Source organism: Falco biarmicus, chromosome Z (assembly GCF_023638135.1).
Source record: "Falco biarmicus isolate bFalBia1 chromosome Z, bFalBia1.pri, whole genome shotgun sequence".
NCBI classification, from domain to species: domain Eukaryota; kingdom Metazoa; phylum Chordata; class Aves; order Falconiformes; family Falconidae; genus Falco; species Falco biarmicus.
This window is the reverse complement of record NC_079311.1, coordinates 48,912,816-48,933,965: the sequence shown is the minus strand read 5'-3', so window position 1 is coordinate 48,933,965 and position 21,150 is coordinate 48,912,816. Positions and strand designations below refer to the sequence as shown.

The window sequence follows — 21,150 nt, the reverse complement described above, 5'->3', positions numbered from 1 at the left end:
GGGTGCCACCGCCAGCCGGCCCGCCGCACCGGCCCGCCCGTGCTCTCCGCGGCCGCACGGGTTCCCCCCGACAGGCGCCCGCTCCCCGCGCCAGGGCGGCCGCGGCCGGATCCGCGGCGCGTTACCGCCATCCGGTGGCCGGCCCGGGGAGAGCGCCGACTCGGCGGCGTGGGGTGACCCTCCCCCTGGAGCCCGGGGCCCCTCCCGCCTACCCCCGGGGGCACGCCCACCCACCCGCGGGATCCCGCCCACCCACCCGCGGGGTCCCGCCGACCCCGCCGGCGGTACGCGCGGCTGGCGTTGGTGTTAACGGGGCCGACACGCTGCACTCAAGAGAAGGGGGTTCCTGTTAACAGTGAGTTTCCCCTTTGCCTTCCCCGTGTGCAGCAGCTGGTGATGCAAGTTTTGGTTGTTACGTTTTTTTAATGTACTTATTCCTAGAAAATAAAACCGGCCTTTGGAACTGCACGTTGTGAGTTGGGCTGGAGACAGATTTCTGAAATTTTCAGTGACTCAGCACTGAGTTCTACCACCACGTGTTCATTCTCTAGCTTCTTGGGCTAAGCTGTAGAAACGGGAAGCTACAACATCCCCACCTGGAAGCCATGTGTACTGAATGCAAACACAGCACTGTATTTTCTCAGTGGTTGCAATCCTTCTCTGGTGGTCAAGGCACTCACAACAGGTAGGTTGTTGCTCATTTGCCCTAGTAAACGGGGAAAATCAGTCGTGAGCTTGGGGCATCATGCGCACAGCTCCCACCATATTAAGTCTGCACAAAACTGCTGCCCCTTCACTTAAACGCCTCTGCTCTGAAAGCAAGAGGTGTATGGCCTTGCAGTAGGCTGCACCAAAGGCATTGCACTGGTCTCTGTGTAAAGCCGGTAGCCACAGTAATAAAAATTATATATTAGCCAAATTTCTCCTGGCTTCTTAAGAAGAAGCTAACAGGCATCCAACTGGACAGATGTTCTAGTAACATATGGAGACCATAAGGAAATAAGAATGGTCATATCATATCAGATCAAAGGTCTGTCTGGTTTAGCAATTCTTCCCAAGTGTAATCACTAGCAGATGCCTCAGGAAGACTATAACAAAGCAAGCATGTGCTGCTACTTTTCCGGATTGCTCACTCGCACTCCACAGATTTGGGGCTTACTGATCTCTGAACTTGGTGGGGTGTGTTGGCATTTTGTAGCCCTCTACTTCAGCTTCTCTTCCCTGTCAGGAGTAAACTTTTAATGTCCATTGCCATCTGAGACAAGGAGTACTAGTTTGATTGTATCCTGTTTGCTTTGAAGTCTTTCGTTCCTGTTTAATGCTCCCTCTGCTGCATTAGAAGAGACATTTAACAAGCTCCTTCTCCAGCCACAGAGGATGTTATAGATTTCTTTTATACTTTTCCTTCCCCTCGTGAATCACCTAAACAAAGAGTTTTCCACATACGGAAACCATCATACCTAAGGATCACTCTTGCTACGCTTTGTTTTACTTTTTCTAGCTCTCCTGTACCCTTCCTTGAGCTGGGGCTCAGAAATTTCATTAGGATTGTGGCTGAATGAATGAAATGCATGGAAAAAAACATGGAATCTATTCCTTTATGGAGGGATGTGCTGGGCTAAAAACAAAAAAAAAGCATCATGTGTGGGGCAAAATACAATGCTCCAGATACTAAACCACAGCCTAAGGAGAGTTAAAATGCGGGAGGTGCAGAAGTGGTTTAAAGCCTCCAGTTCACAAGCAAGTATAAGAGAAACACAGAATGCAGGTGGGCTTATTACAATGATTTCTATGCTGAAATATGAAGATAAAACACAGACAAAAACCATTTTCTGGGATTCTGTCTTTATGTCTCAAGCCTGCACTGTGGCACCACTTCAGGTTGTAGCAGGTTAGCACACCTATAGAGCTACTTCATACACACAGGTCCACCACATTTGACAGAAGATTGTTACACACAGTTGAACACACAGGAGCTACAGCTGACTCCAAATCTTCTTTCTTGTCATGTCATATTTTTGGCTTTAAATGGAACACCAGGGTTCTGAGATAAGTTTTTCTGTGCACAAATTGAAACCATTTCCCTGTAAGTGCTGGTTTCCAAAGATGTCTTTTTGTTTTCTTAGCAAGTACCAAGGAACCTAGCAATATCACACTTTGATGATTGAAATTACTGGGGTAGTTTCACTTACATTTATTCATTTGCTTCCTTTTATTTAATAAAGGAAAGGTCAGCTAAAACAGCAATACTCTGTTCTGGCAAAGCAGGCCTCTGCCATCAAGGGAAAAAAGTAATTCTCTTGGACTGTAACTCGAGAGAGGCACCTTGTACATCTTAATTTTAGTTTCAGGAACCTGCATAATATTGCCAACACATAAGTGCTGTACTACATAATTAGGCCTTTTAGAAGGCATGTGCCATCCATGCCCTATTGCCAGTCGTAAGGGACGGACCTCATTTTTACAGTCACATGTGCAAATTTGGGGACTTTAAGGAAGGCTGTTATAAAAACATCCAAATATCAAGACTCCCCCTCTTCTCCTCCTGCTTGAGAAACATTTGATACTAGAAAATACTAGCTTCCTTCCTTAAATCCTATTGAACTGCTCCCTGCAGGATTATGCAAAACATTCCACCAAGAGCTGCCACTCAGAAAGGAATTATTTGAGCTCAGAGAGTTAATAAGGGGATGTATTTGAAATAAGACATTAAAGGCTTGAAGGAATAGGTATGACTCCTAACTATGGGATTTAAGGCAATGTGGAACAAACCAGGCACTTAACATCACTGGAAAAACTGATAAAAACTAGGCAACAGATAAAAACATCAGACAAGTAACATGGCACCTTCCAGAAAAAAAACCCACCTATTTCATAGAAGTAGATTGGAGAGATGAGCTAGACAACAAAATGATCTTAATATCATGTGCAAGGTCAAAACTAGCTCACATCTAATATCCAGGGTCATAATTTCAACTACCAGAAATTTCACAATGAGGATAATAAATTCTTGGTATTACCATCTTCCAAAAGAGTAATTGTAATTTAAAACTAAAAAAATAGGGGTAGAGGAGTGGGAAGAAAGATGTTTTTCTCTGCCAAACAAATACAGTATCAAAAAGAACAGAGGTATGAATGGAAAAGTGGTATTCCTGGGTATCTTTGGCTCAGTCTTTTCACTACATTTCCCTGAATGAAATAATTTTTTTTGAAAGAGACCATGCTGCCAAAGAGCTGTGATCTGTAGTGCAGCCAAGGGAGCACAGGCAGAGAACAGAAGGCGCTCACTTAGGGGGGGAACCAGGAGATGATAACTCCTGGAGATGATTTGTAACATTTGTGATCAGCTGCTGGGCTGGGAATGAAAAGATTCATTTTGCAAGCTCTGCAGCTGCAGGGAAGTATTAAGGAGTTGAAACTGATCTCTTCTGAAATTATACATTAATCTCTTACATCCAGGATCAGACTTCCTAACTCCAAAATACATTTTTCTTAGTCACATGTAAAGGCAGGAGAATTAGTAAAGTAAAAATGATGTGATGCTTACAGAACAATAAAAAGCACATAGGCAATTCAAGCCTGCAAGGTGTGAGAGGTCTGGCTCCCAGCCATTACCTATGCAAATTTATTCAATCCAATTGATAAGTTAAATGTATTTAAGGTAATATCACTTACATGCTTAAATCAGTAACTCTGTTAAACAGTGATTTTCAAGGAATGTAACATGTTATACTGAAACGGGACCACTCTGTCAAGGTACTCTCAGTACAGGCAAGGCATTTATTTCAGTTTTTTTGATTCATAATGAACGGTGTTTAGAGGCTTATTTCTCAAGCTCTGGATAAAAGGAATGTCAAAATGAGTCCAGGTATCAGTGCAATTGTGCTATGTGCCTTTCCTGCTCCATCCCTTATCTGGTGTTTAGAGAAGACTCGACACGTTTGAGGGGGCAGGAGGAAGGAGGAGGAAGAGCATTTATGTCGTCTGAGAGTCTACAGCCAAACAAATGTACACCCTGGCTGGTTTAAAAGGTAATTTAGTTTGGAGCTTTTCACTCAGCACCTGCCAAAACATAAACCAGAATAAGACATTAAAGAAAGTTCATTACGAGCACTTCAAAACTCTCCTCCTTCTCTGTGCTGTCTTCCTCTAGGACTTTTTGTATAATAAATGTCCTTATCTTTGTCTTTGAGGAGCTCCTGAAATGTTTTGCTTGTCTGAGACACAAACAAAATCTCCAAGGGTCTGTGAATGGCAGGCTGATCTTTCAGAATTGCTAGCTGGGGTAGAGAAATGAACTCCACTGTAAACCAAGGACTCACTGTGACAGATTTGTTAATGCTGTTGCTTCTCTGAGACTGAAGCTAACAGACAGTACACATCTGTAGCGACTACTGGGGGGCAGGTGAACCCTGGTGCTCAGTACCACCAACTGGTCTGGAATTAGGTAGACTTTTACAGAGTTCCACTCCCAGTGCAAGACGTTTATCAGCCTTGATGTTGATAGCAAGAGTCATATTCAAGACAAAAGGCACGTATTGAGTGTTATTCATGTTACTCAGTGCACCCTACCAGGAGGCACTGCAGCACCGAAGAGACACAAGAAGTGATACAGGAGTCCCACATTGCTGTTACTGGCTCTGCAAGACAGTCGCCACCCGAGCAGGCTATTCTGGATGAAAGGAGAAAGCAGGATAAGAATCTGAGCTGTTAATGCCAGCTCAGATGCCCCCACGCTGTGTTTGCTGCGTGAGAGCTGAGCAAGGCAGAGGTATCTGCCTCAGACACACCTGTCACCAGAATAGCTGGGTGCTGGGACCCGGAGCTGCCCTTAGCACAGCTGTGCCATCTCCTCTGTGAAGCCTGGGAGATGTAGGCACACTGATTACAGCGTGCTGGCTTCAGAAAGCCTCGTAAAGCAGGTCTGCGCTGCCCAGAGGTATGCAGACCAGGCTAGACTGAAGTGCAAAGGTTAACGGTTTTGCTGATTAGAGCAGCTGTAATCGAGTTAAAGGCCATACTTGTTATTCACTTAAGGCTGTGCTTGACTTAAATCGCCTGCTAGTCAGTGTGTGGCTCTCTCCCCTTATCTCCACCGGAAGAAGGGTAAAAAGCTCCTGTTACCTTACCAGCACTTCTGAGTATCTTCCTGTTGTGAGCCATCCAAGCGTCACAAGGCCACCAGACCCGTCTGTCAGAGCACCTTCAGATAAGTCTTTTCAGATGTCTGCAGGGAAAGTGTTAAGGATAACACAAACATGCACAAAATGGGCTTTCACAGAAGATGTGTGATCCAGCAGCAGGAGCAGTCAGGGTGGCTGGAGGAGGGGGCTGTTACAATCTCTAACGTGCAATGGCTTCTCCAAGGAAGAGGAAAAAGCTGCAGGCAGCCACGCAGTTCCCTGATGCAGTCACACCTATGAACCCAAAACTAAGAGTTTGTTTCTTATATGAAAGTTACAGAAGAGGGAGGTGGTAACACACTGCACCCATTGTGCTTGCTGCTGTCAGCTCCTGAATATCTCACTGTTTACACAACTAGGACCAAAACACCAGATTTTCTTTATTGCTGGTATAATTGGTAATAATGCTTTTAATTTTGAACTTTTTTAAAATGAAAAATCACTAAAGTTTCTTTAAAATGAAAAATCACTAAATTTTCTTAAAAATTGCCCATTTTGCTATCAGCTGGATTTTGGCAGTAGTTGAAAAAACCATATTTTTAAAGTAGCATTTTAAAAATGGGGATTTCACCACTTTCTCACATATCAGTTTTCATTCTGTGTGTGACTATATTTTATACATAAAGAGAGAGAATTAAGCTTTAACTATACTTAAGCACAGACATCCCTGAAGATACTGAAAGACAGGATCTTACTCTCTCCCATCGGTTTTAAGATGTTCTAAACCCAGAGATTTAAGGCAGGTTTTGGACTTAAATGAAAACGGACACAGACATTTATATACATACACACAGGTACAGAAATACATGTACACGTATCTCTGCCCACAAATACATAATACAGGTTAATAAGGTATTAAAATATGTATATTTCACATTGCTTGAAAACTATTGCCATGATAATAATAATTCAGCAGCTCCACTCGAAACTTCTCGCCTTCATCCTTCATGATTTGATATGACAGTTCAAACCTTTGCATGATTTCAGTGGTACAATTTTTTTTGTTGTTGTTCTGCTTTTATACACTTTTTAATCATTGTTCTCTTTCAAATTTTGCTTTGGCATCAAGGCACTCATGATCTAACCAGCTTTCTATTGTGCTAGCAAACAAATTCTTAAATGACATTTTTTCCCCTAATTTATGAATAGTCTATTCCTGGCTAATTTATCTCCATCCTTTTGCCAATTGTCTGGAACACCCAACATGTACTTCACTACGCCTGTCTATGTTGTCTTTTGTTCTCAGCAGTACTGATTTCCTGAATGAAAGCTGAAACGGACTGAGAGTTGCTCCTTCAAGATGCCAGGTGATGACAGCTCTGGAGGATGTACATGAATCCCTGGGAAAGGGAAGACGGAAGCCATCAGGTAACATTTTAACTTGTGGTTCTGAAAAGGTAGTGGCATGTGTAGGGCTCCATCTATTTCAAACGTTTTAGAAAACCTCCACAGCAGATCTTACCTTCCAAAGGACTTTTTTGGTGATCTGCACATTACTACTGCCTACAATGGTTTTATGATACAGCTTATTTCTTCAAGAGCACTGTAGCAAGCAGCCTACACTGCCAGTAGTGTTATTATTTAAGTAGATCATCAGCAAAGTAGTGACTGTCTAATCAGTGAGTTCAAAGCCCTCCTTTATATGTATGCTGATCCCTTATGTTATCTTCTTGCAAAGCCCAGCAATGCAAAGGGAAACTAGCTCCAGGTTTTATGGTGGTCCTGGTCATTCTAAGAGTCATTTCCTTCTCTTTCAGGGACATGAAGAGGCATATATTATGTGGGCAGAAGATTCTGTGTTCTGGTCAATAACATAGGCCAAAGAGGTCAATGGCATTCAGGCAAGCCTGCCTGAAAGCCCCTATAAATTTTCAAAGGTGGGTGAGGAAGATTTAGAGACTGGATGTGTTCTGCCCATGCAGGAGGAAAGATAAAATGCCACTCTGTAAAGGGGAACATAAAAACCTTAAGAGGCTATACAGTCTCCTTAATGGGGGAAGAATTTTGCCCACCCAGGTTTTATTTTACTGCAGGGACACATCAAAAGGGCACTTGAAATTGATGCTTAGAGAAAACTGATCCACCAAGGCAACAGCTAAAGCTTTCTTTCCGCCTTCTCTTCTGCCCCCATTCCTCTTTTGTCACCACCTATTTTGATGCAACACCTTCAGAAGAGGCAGCTTGTCACTGACACAGTGATGAACACCCCCACCATCCTTCCTTTCCAGATGTTTCTTGCTTCCTGCTTCCAAGTCAAAGTTGGCACAGGCCCAAAGAAATACACATATTTTCACTCTGCTTAGGAATAAAAGTACTATTTTATAAGCTATGAATCCAGCTTATGTTATTCCCTATGTTTTATAAAAACTATTCTTGTCAGTAAACTCTCTGGGACTCTTCTACAGTTGTATAGTAAGGGTGGCCATGAAACATCTTATCTAACTCAGCTGGTTATACAAGGAATAAAATATCCCTCTCTTTTTTCCTACATATGGAATAACACTGGGTATTTAAAATCAATTCAAATATATGTATGTAATTATATATATGCTGAAATAGTGCAATGAAAACAGAAATCTTTTGCATGCAAGGAAACTGAAAGCTCCTTTTTTACTTTACTGTGCTTTGGAGCATGCCCAATCCATTTTCACCCACATATCCTGAAGTATTAGCCACTGCAATAGTTTTGTTGCCATTTTTCACAGTGAAACTGTGAGTCTGAGAGAGAGAATTAGGAGATGTTGCAAAACTGAATCAAGCAAAACACAGAACAGGAAATCGCACTCAGGTTTTTGGGTTCCCAAACAGTTTAATCCCACTAGACTTTGTCCCATATTTTGATAATTTTGATTTTCCTGTGTTACCTGTGATCTCTTTAAAAAGTATTTATGTCGCTGCCAGCTCATAAGCCAGTCCTGCAATCTTGTGCAAAAGCCCCTTTATAATCAATTACAGTCAAAGAAGCATCCAACAAATCCTAGGAACTGCTCAGTATCTTTTCTAAGATCCAGCTTACAAGAAAATGCATGGCATTGATCTGTATTTTCTGTGGCTTTTTAGGGAGCTGATAAGTGTAAAATTTCCATCAGTAGCAGCAATAACAGGAACATGTTCCTACAAGGGAGCATCCAAGCCGTTTTATACTTGCTAAACCTATTGACTTGTCATTTTTTCTTTGCTTCTTTTATTTATTCCTCAACACATACAAGGACCAATGCTTGTTGCTTCCTGATCAGCCACAATATTTTGAAATGTTTGGCATTGCTCTCTGACAAGATAAGGCATGGGCTGCAGAGATGCAGCAAGAGTGAGGGAATGATGAATGAGACAGGGAAAACCACAGAATGACAGATGGAACATTTGGTGCACACTTTAAAAAATCCATAGTTTCCAGGACCTTGCTGGGAGACAGAGCTGAGGAGTTTCTGAGCAGAAGGGAAGGGCCTGTGCACATGGCACTCATCTACTGTAAGTTAAGACAGTTCTCACAGACTTTTTGTTGGGGAAAATGAGGACTATTTGGAGGTGGTCAGTGTTTATTTTTCCCATGGTTCTGTGGCTGTGCACAGGGTGAGACTATTTGGATACCACTGGCTCCCAGTACATCTTTGAGCCTACTTTTGGAGCATTGATGGACAGAAGCTATGTCACAACTGAAAGCATTTGCTATCTTATCAAACTTTGTCATTTTAAATGGAGAGAAATGTAGCAATGCAGAAAAAAGAAGGCCTCTTTTTCTTGCCCTGGGGAATGATGGCTGCAGTACATGCTACGCATACATCTGGCCAAAGTAAACTACCCAGAGGGTCACTTTCTATTGGCAGACCATTATGTGTTTGGGATGTTAGCCGAGGGTTAAACCAAGAGATAAAAAAAGGAGTAGAGAATCAAGATAAAACAAGGAGTAGAGAATCAGGGTCAGAGGGAAGAGTAGGGTAAGAAAGAGACATAGGATTTTCACATTTGTTTTATCTTGTAAATAAACTGTTTTAGGATGATAATGTCCTATACACAAATACATGTGTCATAGGTAAAATACAGACAGAGTGGCACAGGGTATCTTGGTTCAGTTTCCCCTGAGCTTTTGAATATTATTTACAGTTGTGAATTTGAGATAAATATTTAAGATGTAAACCCCCACACACATTTTGGAGAAAGGGAGACATACAGCTGGATGCCCTTTCTCCCAGCTGCTTTTCTTTGACTTAGGGAATCAGAATACCACCAGAGAAACATTTTGTTCATTAGAGTATGCATTTGGCAGAAACAAGCAAGAGGGACAGTAAATTGCAAAGCAAGGTCAGAACAATTTTGCTTCCAATTTTTTTTTGTTTTGTAAAAAGAAAGAAGGAAACATTTTTCTTCAAAAAAATACAGACAGCAAGGCACAGCAGTATTTCTGTGGGGGTGAGCTGTCAGAAAACAAGAATGATCCATTCATATTGCTCTTTGAAGAGCTGAAATATTTGTATGCATTTAAATTAAAGGGATTATGCACTTGGAGGATTCTTAGTTCTCTGTCTTCAGGACACTCACACTTTTCTTCTGTTCCTTCCAATTGGTAGGTAATAGTAACCTAGCTTCCCTAGGTGGGATGAACTCAACCAAACATGCATGGCATACATCTCCACTTGAAACAGTTCAGGCTTCCTGGTTTGAAAAGACAGACAGAAAGACAGACTGAAAGAAACACTCTTGCAGGCAACATAGTATTTTATTATTTATTATTTTGCATTAACTATTCTGATAGGTTATAAATGGTGCCTTACTGGCATCTGTTTCTCTCAAGTCTATGAAGTCAGTATGGGGTGACATACCAGAAAGCAGGTATCCAAGGCTGGATAAGATGGATCTGAGCTCTCTGGAATGAAATTTGTTCTCTCCACTCTCGGATCCTTCCTTGTACAGTGCCAAGGTGGCCTGAAGAAATTGTAGAGAGGGTTGGCTACCATAGCATGACTGGATAATTTCTATTGTCCAAGCTTCATGAATGTTAAGTTCTACTGGGGTCCTATCACCTGTTTATAAATTTTCACATCTAATGGACTGTGCTTCTGTAAAGAGAGTAGGAGCTTAGGTTAGGAGAATCTGCCATGTTGGTGAGTCATTTTAGCTTGTAGAATCCCTCACACAGAATCTACTTGCTAATCTAAAATATATCTAAATTCGAAAATTAACCAAAATTCTAGAATGAATCTGAATTAATCCCATTAACAACTTCTGGTGATCCATCCAGCCTACTTGTAAAAAAAACGTTTTGTCACAACTCCTGAACTCAAAATTATTTCTGAACCTACTTCAAATAATCTGCACATTGAATAATTAAATGCAAAAAGGTCTTTTTACTTCAACACGCATCTTTCCAATTTTGCTGCATAACAAGCTGAAAAACACAGTTTTCCAGAACACAGCACAATTATGGCAAGATTTGAGGCTTGTTATTTGGGACATCTTTTCAGGAAATGTCTTCTGAGCACTAGAGAAATCATCAGAAGTGAACAGTTCACCCATGCTCTGGGAAACATGACAGTAAGGTGTGTAACCAGACAGAATTCAGTTCATTGATCTCCTGTAGCATACACAGATTAAAGTGTCCCACATTGCTTTTTTGTTTGTTTGTTTCTCTTTCACTATAACTCAGGATAACATTAATTTCAAATCAGCATTTCAAATTTGGGGACAGAAACAACTAAGTATAATTTCCTATGCAAGCCTGGAAGCAAGGTGAAAAGCAGTCAACAACGTCAAAGTCTGTCTGTATCCACCTGTGACTGTGTCCCAAGAGCTCTAAAGAGCATGGGCATTATTCCACAACTAGTGAATCCGTCACTGGTGGATTTTTTTCAGCCTGAACAATACTAACATCAGGATTCATGGCTACAAACATAAGGGACACCATAAAAATCCCACAGTTCTACACAGTCCTGAACTGACTTGAGCAATGCTTGCTCAGGCACCTCATGCTGCATCACACGATCTGAATGCTCCTGTCTTTGATAAATCATCTCCTGAAGCTGGTGGCTGAGATTGTTTTCATGTAACAATGCTGGCTCTGAATACTGCAAGCATGGTTATTAGAAATGATATTAAGCAATGCCATAGCTTTATGTTTTTTACAAAGTATTTTGCATTCTCTGCTAGGAAAAACCCATGAGGCTACATTTCTGAACACTTCAGTATGATGACTATATGTGCACCGTACAACCATTCACTTACATGTGACAGCTGAAAACCGCATAAAGTCTAACACAGGTGATTTTCTGCCAAAATACATCCAAGCAAATACTTGTCTCTTCTGGAATTTTTAACAGATGAGCAACTCCAGCCAGGGTGACGTAACAGTTGAGCAAATATAAACAAAATGTGGGGACCTGAGAAAACGATTCATGATTTTGAACAGAAAACAGCAAAAAGCAATACCTTACCCAGCTGTGCTCCAGGATGCACTAGCAGGGCTCAATTCCAGATCCCCTCTTGCCCAGCTGATTTCAACAATGGTTTGGTTTGGTGTGGCACAGCAACAAAACAAAGCTCAATATAAGCCCTTCTCTATCAAGACAGTAGGTGTTAGAGATCTCAAAAATCCATGTACTCTGACTGTAAACAATGCAAGCACACATGCAAAACAAACTAGCAATGGCATACTGCACAGAGATAACTGTATCACTAATCTCAGTCCCATTCCCAGTGGAAAAATGTTTGTCACAAAAAAACCTCACTACAATTCTTACTAAATGGTGCCTTTGTTGCTTGTTTCTGGAGATTGAACAAACCCCACATGGACGTTGATACTTTCCCCAGACCAGCACTGAAGTGTAAAACCTTCCACTGAAGTGGAAACTGTTCTCCTGTACCTTGAATTTGGACTTTGCTTTTGTCCCACAACCCATTGTGGGTTGCGTTTTCTTTCAAAAATTAGCTACGCAAAGCTACTCTTTTCAGTGACCTCAGCACGTGATTATGTATATGCAGAATCAGAAATGCAGGAGACAAGGTTCCCACTGTTTCCAGGCTCTTCGTTGCGTCCTGTTGTGTAAAAAGCCAAGCAAATGTTGCCTCCTTTTCACCAGCAGAGGACGGTGCCTCCTCTACTTAAAGACTCACTGCCGTGGCAATCACTAAGGTTTCCCTTGCAAGCCAGAGATACGTGCGCTGCGTTCTAGAGGCTGAGGGCAAAGAAACAGCAAGATTATCTCGTATCGCTTCTGCTGCATTCAGTCATACACAATGTGGATGTCAGACAGCTGCTGGATTGCCCATCGCCTCAATCCCTGGAGCCCCCAAAACTCCCACAGCTGTGGGATGATGCGGTGACACAGGGATCTTGGCCCATAAAATCACTTACTTAATTGCTTTCTTTTTAGAGGATTTTATTTATTGGAGAGTTTTCCTTTGTGAATTTAGTGCGTGAAGGGATACTAGGCAGCATGGAGGCTAACGTCTCTAAAGAGCAGTGACATGAAGTCTGTGCTGTAGGGTCCAGTTCTGAGGAAGCACTTGCATGGACTACCACGTGAGCTGCGACCTCAACAGCGGTAGGAGCAATCGTGTCCCATGAATAGTTATTGGGCAGTTTTTTATTTTGTACATATTATACATCACTTTGTCCAGCCATTTTGCACTCAGATGATCATTCTCAGATTGTCATAGCTATATGGCTCATCTTTATGTATTTGACATGCCTCTTGGCACACATGTGTGACCAACGTGCTGTTATTGTTGCCTGGGAGCTGACTCAGGCTGAACTAAAAGTAGGATTCACCTTACATTAGCTGTTAAAAAATTAGGGTTGTCATACTTCAGTGAAAGCAATGCCAGTATTTTCAGGTGTCAATTCATCCTAATGATAGGAAGCATTTGTTCTGTAGAAGTAATTCCCCTCTGAAGCTTCTTCTCACCCTCTTTGCATTGAAAACCAAGCCAAGAGAGCTCACTCAGACCAGACATTTCCCTTTGAAACACATAAAATATGCAGCATTAATCCTACCATAATTGCCTTGTCCAGCATCTCAGAGGAAGCTGATCATGCCACAGTCAGCCTGAGGTTTCTTGAGTCCCAGCCCAGAGGCATATCCACTGAGCTATCCCAAACATTGCCTTAGTAATTGCCTGATACATACAAGTTGCCTCAGACAATCAAGCCAAATGATATAGTATGGGAATATATTACAAATCATGTGCAAGGAAAGCTGCTGAGGTAGATGCATTTAAATAAAATTTACAAACTCGGAGCTCCTTGGTATTCTTTCTTTCCTCATTAGTGCTGTTGAAGGTACTAAGACTTGTTTCTGAATAAAGGTTGTAGATTGTGCCTTTAGAATAGCATGACATAAAAATCACATTTCCTTCCCATTTCCACTGTACATACTTTCAGTGTGTTTGTAAAAGCTACTGAATTTATAGGCCCAGAGTTTCACTTTACCTATGCATCAAATAGAAACCAAAATGCTTCCACAGTTTTAGTTCACTTCATTGCTAGTCTGGGGAGAACATCAAAGTCCATTCAGGGTCTCCAGTTTCCTGAAACTAGCAACAAAGGTGCCAGTTAGTGAGACTTGTAGTGTTTTTTTTGTGACAAACATATTTTTCCACTGGGAATGAGACTGACACCAAACAGCTTGTGTGTGGGGAATTTTGGAGGCATCAAAACACAGCAACTTTTCCGAGTGGTTTTGAACATAGAAATAAGAAGATGGATGGCGCTATTGCCAATCTCCTTAGCTTGCAATTTCTTTCTAAAACACATGTCATCACAATACCCCATCACAATTTGTTGTGGGGTTTTTATTTTCATACTATAATTGCCAAAATACAGATCTGTCAAATGCTGACAACTAGCACTGCAATTGCTAAACATGGAAACTATTTTAATGAGCACAGTCTAAATAACATTAAGTTAGGCAGTGACCAATTTCTTCCCAAAACTGTGTTGTTGCAGATGGTTTGGTGGGTGAGTACAAGCAGAATCCTTTCTATGAGGTGTCTAACACCCTCACTGTAAAACCATAACAGGACATGCTGGAATCCCTCCTTTCTTTGTAATAAAACCAAATTAAACCAGCCATGGCTAGATTATAAGGGCGAGCAATCATAATGAAAACTCAGGAAAACTGAAGGATGGTGGCGAGAACAAGTAGAAGTCCAGACACTCACACCCACCCACCCATAGAACTACAGCACTTCACAGACAGCAATGTGAGAGATGTGGCACCTTGCCAGTCACTGTTGTTCAAAATTGGGATGGAGACACTTCGGTATTTCTCACACTGGAAGTTTTCAAATAAATTTGTAAATTAAAAAAAAAACTTTCCAGCCCTGACTCAGATGTCTGTGATTGGCGAGCTGTATTTGTGAAACACAGTTTTCCTACTTAAATTCATTAGCCTTGCTGAGGGAGGAACAGTGTAAGCTGTGTTCAGCTTGACTAGTACAGACCAACTAAACCAGGGGTCCTCAAACTTTTTAACCAGGGGGCCGGCGCGTGGATGCAGTGGCAGGCAGCCATCTGCGGCTGCTTGGTTTCCCCCCCCAACCCCCGGCAGGGGGGGGGCAGGGGGAGTCTGTAAATACCGGGGGGCAGATTGAGGACCCTGGGGGCCGTATCCGGCCCGTGGGCTGTGGTTTGAGGACCCCTGAACTAGAGGGTCAAGAGGACATTTATAGCATTGATTAAAACCCCAAAGATACCACCTCGTCTTTAAAACTAATGGAAAGACTACCTTTGGGTAGTAGAAAATTAGGCCACCTAAGAAATTCTGCCACTTCAGGCTTCTTAGCAGTACAGGAAAGACTGAAATTCAAAAACAGAAAGCCTGGGGCATTCCTGCCATGGGAACAGGAAGGTAAGTGTAGGTGAAAGGAGGAGGAGAGAGAGAAGAGCTTTGGAGGCTGGGATGAGTGTCCTGATGCTTGGGGAAGACTAATCCTGTGAGACAGGGACAGCTATGCATCAAACAGTTTCTTGCTATGGACAGCATCTATATTACTGTCCTGTCCTGAGGGATGAACATTACCTGAGGCAGATCTAGAAGTATACATCATACTTACAATCCCTATAAAATTTTGTTACAGCTCTGTTTCGATGAGTCTAGACCATCTGGCATTAACTGGGATGTCTGGCCACCTTGTGAAAAACACAACTCATGAACCTGTTTACACATCAGAAGTGCTTCCAAGCCTGGTGAGTAGCAGCAGGTTTTCCTGTTAACCTGGACAAACAGAGATGCCCTTTGGTGAGTTTATTTGTGTTTTCTTAAAATTCCAATGACATTTGTTAACTGGACCTTTTCTGTTCCAGGACTCTCTCGTCTCAGGTTCCCTCACCTACAGTTTCCTAACAGGACGAGTACAGCAGTCATGCAGATATTCAAAAGGCAACATGAAAAGGTAAGGGCTGGCTATGAAATACTCAGAAATAAATGAACATTGAGCTTTGCTAGCCTGATTCAGCAAGGCATTTATATTCATATTCTGTGCAGGGAAGTTGCATACTTGTAAGGACACCTATCCTTGTACAATATTATTAAGTGCTTTCTAATTTCCTTAATAATTTCATTCCTTACCAAAAGAAAAAAAACTTTGTCCAAAGTTGTATTTGGTTTTGAATACATTGCATAATTTCCTCTTTGCCAACAAAAATTCTTGTTGAAAATTAAATTTCTGAGGAAGGTTGGCATCAGCAAACAGATGATAACTTAGATTAAAAAAAAAAAAAGAAAAAAAAAGGATGTAACAATTCAAATTGTTTTCAGAATTTTCAAGGAGTGAGGATGAAGTTGTCTCTTCTCAATTGGAAGGAGTCAGTAGGGACAACATGCTAAATTGATGAAAAGTCATTTGAGAAATACAAATTAGCACAACCTGAAACAAAACTTGTAAAATAGCAAGGATATATGTCTATAATTTGTCTGTAGGGGAAGTTTTTCACTCAATGAGACATTCAACTCTGAATTTTCCCAGATAATCAGACACTAGAAATGTTAATCTACAGAAGCCAAAATTCTAAGGTTCTTTGTGCTTTTACCAAGATTATCTTTCTGACAAAATCTAGCAAGGAGCACTGGTCAGCATATTGACCCAACAGTAATGTCACCAGAAAGGATGCTGAGAGTGGAACAAGAGTCTCAAAATTATATAGACTATCCCTTAATGCACAATCTCATAATAATTTTATTTTGCTACAGGCCAGCACTTTCCTGATATCCAGGTGCACAAGTAAAGCATTTGTCTGTGGGGTGCTTGCCAGCCAGCTGGCTTACCTGATGTGATCTGGCCTGCCCTCCACACCTGGGAAGTGCTGGTGGGATACACATTGACGGAGCTGGGGAGGAAGCAAGCTGTCTCCGACTGAGCTTTCTAAACAGACCAGTTCCTATACTCAGAGATGGCCCTCTTTTCCCCCAGGCCATTTCTTCTCCACTCCATGTTCTGCAACATGATTGTACTCAGCCTGACACAAAAAGCCTGTGAGTTGCTTTGCTGTTTACCTAATAATCTGTGTGGAGAACACTTTTCTTTCAAACCCTGCAGGCACATTGCTTGATGCCAACAGTTTAAGAAAATTGGTCTGATTATTCCGGCTGGTAATTGTACTTGAGGATAGATGAGTTTGCTTTGTCTAATTTTGAAAAGCTTATTACAAATCAGGATTTGAAAGATGGACTTAGGTTCAAAAATTTTGAGTTTGTATGCTTGGGATTAATTGCACTAAAATGGGATAGAGAGAGGGAAGAAAAGTTAACGTGCAACGGAACAGGCAGGGTGAAAAATACAGAAAGGTACTGTGAAAGCTGGAAGAAAGATGAAGAGAGGGTCAGATTTTAATGTTGAACATGGATGCCAGGGAGGGATTTTCATTCAATAGTAAGTGGATGAAACCCAGATCTAAGCAGCACTGTTGTTACTACTACCACCAATATGCTTCCCTGCCCTGAGTCAAACATTAGGTCTGTTGATACAAAGTTCAGTGGAAGAGAATGGGAGGGAAAAGGGGGGGGGGGGGGGGGGGGGTGGGGAGCAGAGAAGGGGAATGCAAAGTCTCTGTTGTAGGGCATGCTTTACAAACTTACTTGTATCTAAGCTGACCACTGTAGTCCTAAGCGAAGACAAACGATACTGACAATTTGCAGCCCCTGAGCCCGCACCTGTCAAGCTAAGTCTGCTCCTGAAGTACTCCATAAAAGAGCTTATACCAGCTACTGGCAACCCCTGCTCCCACCAAACGAACCTCTCCTCCTGCTCCTGCGCTCAGAGGCTCGGTCTGCACTCTGAGCCTCCACGCTGCATTGCTTCATCGCACACCAACAGCCCCTCAGTCCTCTGGCATTCACCCCTTACTTCTACAACAAAATACCTTGCTCTTTGTTACCTTTTTTGTGTTGCAGCGTATGTTGTTCATGAAACATAGTTTACAGTGGTAAGTATCAATGAAACCATGTTTAGAATTTTGTACACAATCTGGGTCTGCTGAGGGGAACTCGCACTGGAAAAGGTTCAGAGGGCTCTAACAGAGCTAGACAAGAATATCAGAGCAAGGCTGGGAGGGATGTAGATAGCCTATACATAATCTGAGGGAGAGCAGAAGAGTTATTTCTAGTGAATAACTCCAGCTCAGGGAAAAAAGATGATATGAGCTAGTCATTTCCCACGTGTCATCTAGGTATTAGAATAGTCCTAATAATCAGAGTAACAAGCCTCTGGGAACAGCCTACCCATTAGAGCTGTGGAGACCAAAACCTAACAAATCTACATCTGAAGCTTGATAAATTTATGCAAAAGAGAGAAATAAGAAACAACAGTTACAGAGAAATTGCTTCATCATAGCAAACTTTATGTTGGTGTGATCTTCAAAATTTAAAAGTGATGCTTTTTGCATTTTCTTCCACAAGACTTACAAATGACAAAACATTTGCAAATAATTTTCAAAATTTATCAGTAGATTTCTTAAATATCTATATAATAGACTACATTTTTTCAGCATAGTTCTTTTATTTTCATGAATCTCATGTAGGATGACATGATCTTGTGTATGCATTAAAGCAAGCTTATTTTTGCAACCAACAATGCACTCTTATGCAAACTTTCCAGTTTGCCAGATGAGACTTTCCATAAAATCACTTTATTGCCCTCACTAATTGCACAAGATGTAAATTAATTGCTAATACAGTCCTGTCTGAGGTTTTTCATAATTTTATGCAAGACTCTTAGACACATTTTACATACTGGTGAAACACTGGCTTTTTTTCCACCGTACTCTCTGAAACTTCCCTAATGACTGAAAATGCATTGCATCATCAGTGGATTAGACAGCTCCTCAGCAACATTGCTTCAAACCTCACGGGAGTAAACCAGTTAACTCCTGCACACATAAAGAAGTTGCTGTTGAATATCCTCTTGGATTAGTGCTGGAAATGGAAAGATTTTATTGTCACTTGAAGAAGCAAGTAAATAATCCAGCTGGATTCCAAATGCAGAACCCAGAATTCCACATGGATTGAAACCTGAGTGTCTCAGCCGACCCATCCTGTGAGTCTGCCATTACACTCATAGCTATGACAAACAATAGACCAGAAAATCCTGATATTCTTAAATGAATACCCAACACATCCCAGGCGTTAGGGTTTGCCAGAAGTTCAGGAAGAGATATTGAACCCAGTGTATTTCCACTACTCCCTGTGCTTGCAGGCATATTTCTTCTTGACATCACAACTGTTGGGAAGTGCTTTAAAATAAATCAGTAATTAGAAAGGAAAGGAGAGGTGTATTCACCATTAAAGGGCTATTTGTTTACTGATGGGAGTGGAGTTCTGTTAGTGTCCTCCTTTTACACTATCCTGAAACCTATACATGCCACTTTCTGTCTTTGATGAGGTTCACTGGACAGCAGCTCCCGGAAAAGTTTTCCTTTTTCTAATTTAATTACTTTTCCCTGTTTCCCTTTTTGTCTTTGTAGTTGATTTAGTGCCATGCAGTGTCCCAGATGGTCAGTCTGGGAAGCAGACATGGACATTTTCAAAGAGACTATGTTGATTCCCTTTGGACCCAGAACGACCTCCTCCTCCCACCACCCCCATCACCACTCATTCACAGATTTTAATCCCCAGTAAACATGGTATGTAAATATGGGAAGAAAAGTGGGCCACAACTTGAAACCAACTAAGGGGACAGGGAACCATGGCTGGCATTGGCAGAGTATCATTTAGCAGAGGCTGGTGCCATTGTTTGCAGCATGGATAAAACCAGCTGGCCATGTTATGCTTGACTGAGAACTAGACAATGGAAGGGAGGATCACATGTGAATAGGAAGTGATATGAGAGGAGATGAAGAAAGAAAGCTGACATGCTCAAGACAAGGTCTGAGAAAGAGAAAAGTGATGAAAACCTTCCTGGATATTTTAATCCGTGCCAATAACAGCAAAATTCACTACCTTTTTCTGCCCTTGCACAAAATACAGACACGAAAGAAGTGTTTTGGTATAAACTTCCTGCAGAGGAAATACAGGTGCTGTATACTGTGAAGTATTAACCTGCTTGACTGTGCACAACTCTGTCTTATGGATGTTTTTTTAAAAAACAGATATACACCAGTGGGAAGTTTACCTGCATGATTTTGTCACTCTTCTGCCTTCATAACTTCAGTATGACATCAATTAGTAGGTATCTGCATTTAATTTACACTCCTGAAGCTGAGAAAAATGAAAGGTAGGGAGAATTGAGCTCAAAACCAGTTATTTTGCAGCAATATCAAAACTGAAGTGTTGTTAGTTCTGGAAGTGTAATTAATTTTCCATAACTTCTAGTCGCTTCTTCCCACCACTGAACAAAAGCAAAATAGTGTACTAAGTGAAATTCTTTGATCGCTTATGTAAGACAATTACTAAATCACTGCACCTGAGGGCTGGAATTACAGGAATAGGAAATGCTGCTACACAAGTAGAGATAGGATTGTTTTTTCTAGTATCATATTGAAAAGTTTTATGCTGTGCTTTTAGTTATAAGTAGGAGATTTTCACTGTATAGGTAGTGCCAAACAATAATTTCTTCTCATTAGCTACCTGTCAGTATTTAGTTTCTCTACTCTTTGCATGTGTGTGTGTAATCACAAAAGAAAATAGTGAAAACCAAAAAGAGCAACATGTATTCCTTTGTTTCAGGAATGCAGCATTTTTACAGCACCCTGTTCCAAACTAAAACAGGCAACACAATGGTAAGTGTTTAGGAAAAACGGAATGCACCAAAAATATTTGATGAGAAAGTAGGGTTTAGTACCAAGAAATCTCCTAAAAGTTTGATCTACAAATCAATGTTTTGTTGCTGTGAAGTATGGTTTTTCAACCAGATTTCCTTAGAAAACGTGGTTACGTACAGTTGTTTTCTCCTTCTTATAAGTCCATTTGCAAATGTGATAGAGGGGTACTGGGCTCAAGAGTAGGAAGTATGTACAAATACCATGAAGATCAGCAGCTGGTAAAATGAGAAAGAATCTATTAAATGGCTCTGCTGAAGGGGGAAAGACTGCAGTGTTGTTGCACTGGCCCAGCCTGCCATTGCACTTACGCAGCATTGAACACAGAGGATGCGGCCGAAGGAACCGGACGTAGTGGGAGAAGCAGGACCTGTAAGGTCAAAGGAAACCTTCAGAAGAACTAGACTTACTGTGGTGAGGGTGGTGTAGGGTGGTAGGATATAAATCTGTTGAAAATCAGGGTTCATTAATCCCAGCATTTACAGAACAATTCTTTGATTAGCACAGTTTTGCCCAGACAATCTCTACTGAGAATTCAGTTATACTAGAAAAATGATGATTTACTGTGCAACCGTCAGCCTTTTTTCTTTTTCAGATACACTGTATCAGTCTAGGCTCTTTCCTATTGATAACAGGATATTTCTACATGGAGGATGACAGTCAAATAGTGTTGCTGTACATGCAGAAAACCCTTAAGGAATTTCCTGCAGTCAGTGAGATATA

General features: G+C 41.4%; 1 long non-coding RNA gene across 3 annotated transcripts; it reads left to right on the top strand.

Annotated features, from left to right (window-relative positions):
- Window positions 1–267: 267 nt before the first annotated feature.
- Window positions 268–15,357, top strand: LOC130142809 (uncharacterized). Of its 3 annotated transcripts, none has more exons than XR_008819526.1 (3): window positions 268–355; window positions 6,433–6,551; window positions 15,255–15,357. It is a non-coding gene; the product is annotated as an uncharacterized LOC130142809 (long non-coding RNA). The 3 variants fall into 3 exon arrangements; XR_008819528.1 differs by having other exon boundaries at window positions 6,430–6,551; XR_008819527.1 differs by lacking the exon at window positions 15,255–15,357 and adding an exon at window positions 6,941–7,512.
- The last annotated feature ends 5,793 nt before the right edge of the window (window positions 15,358–21,150 follow it).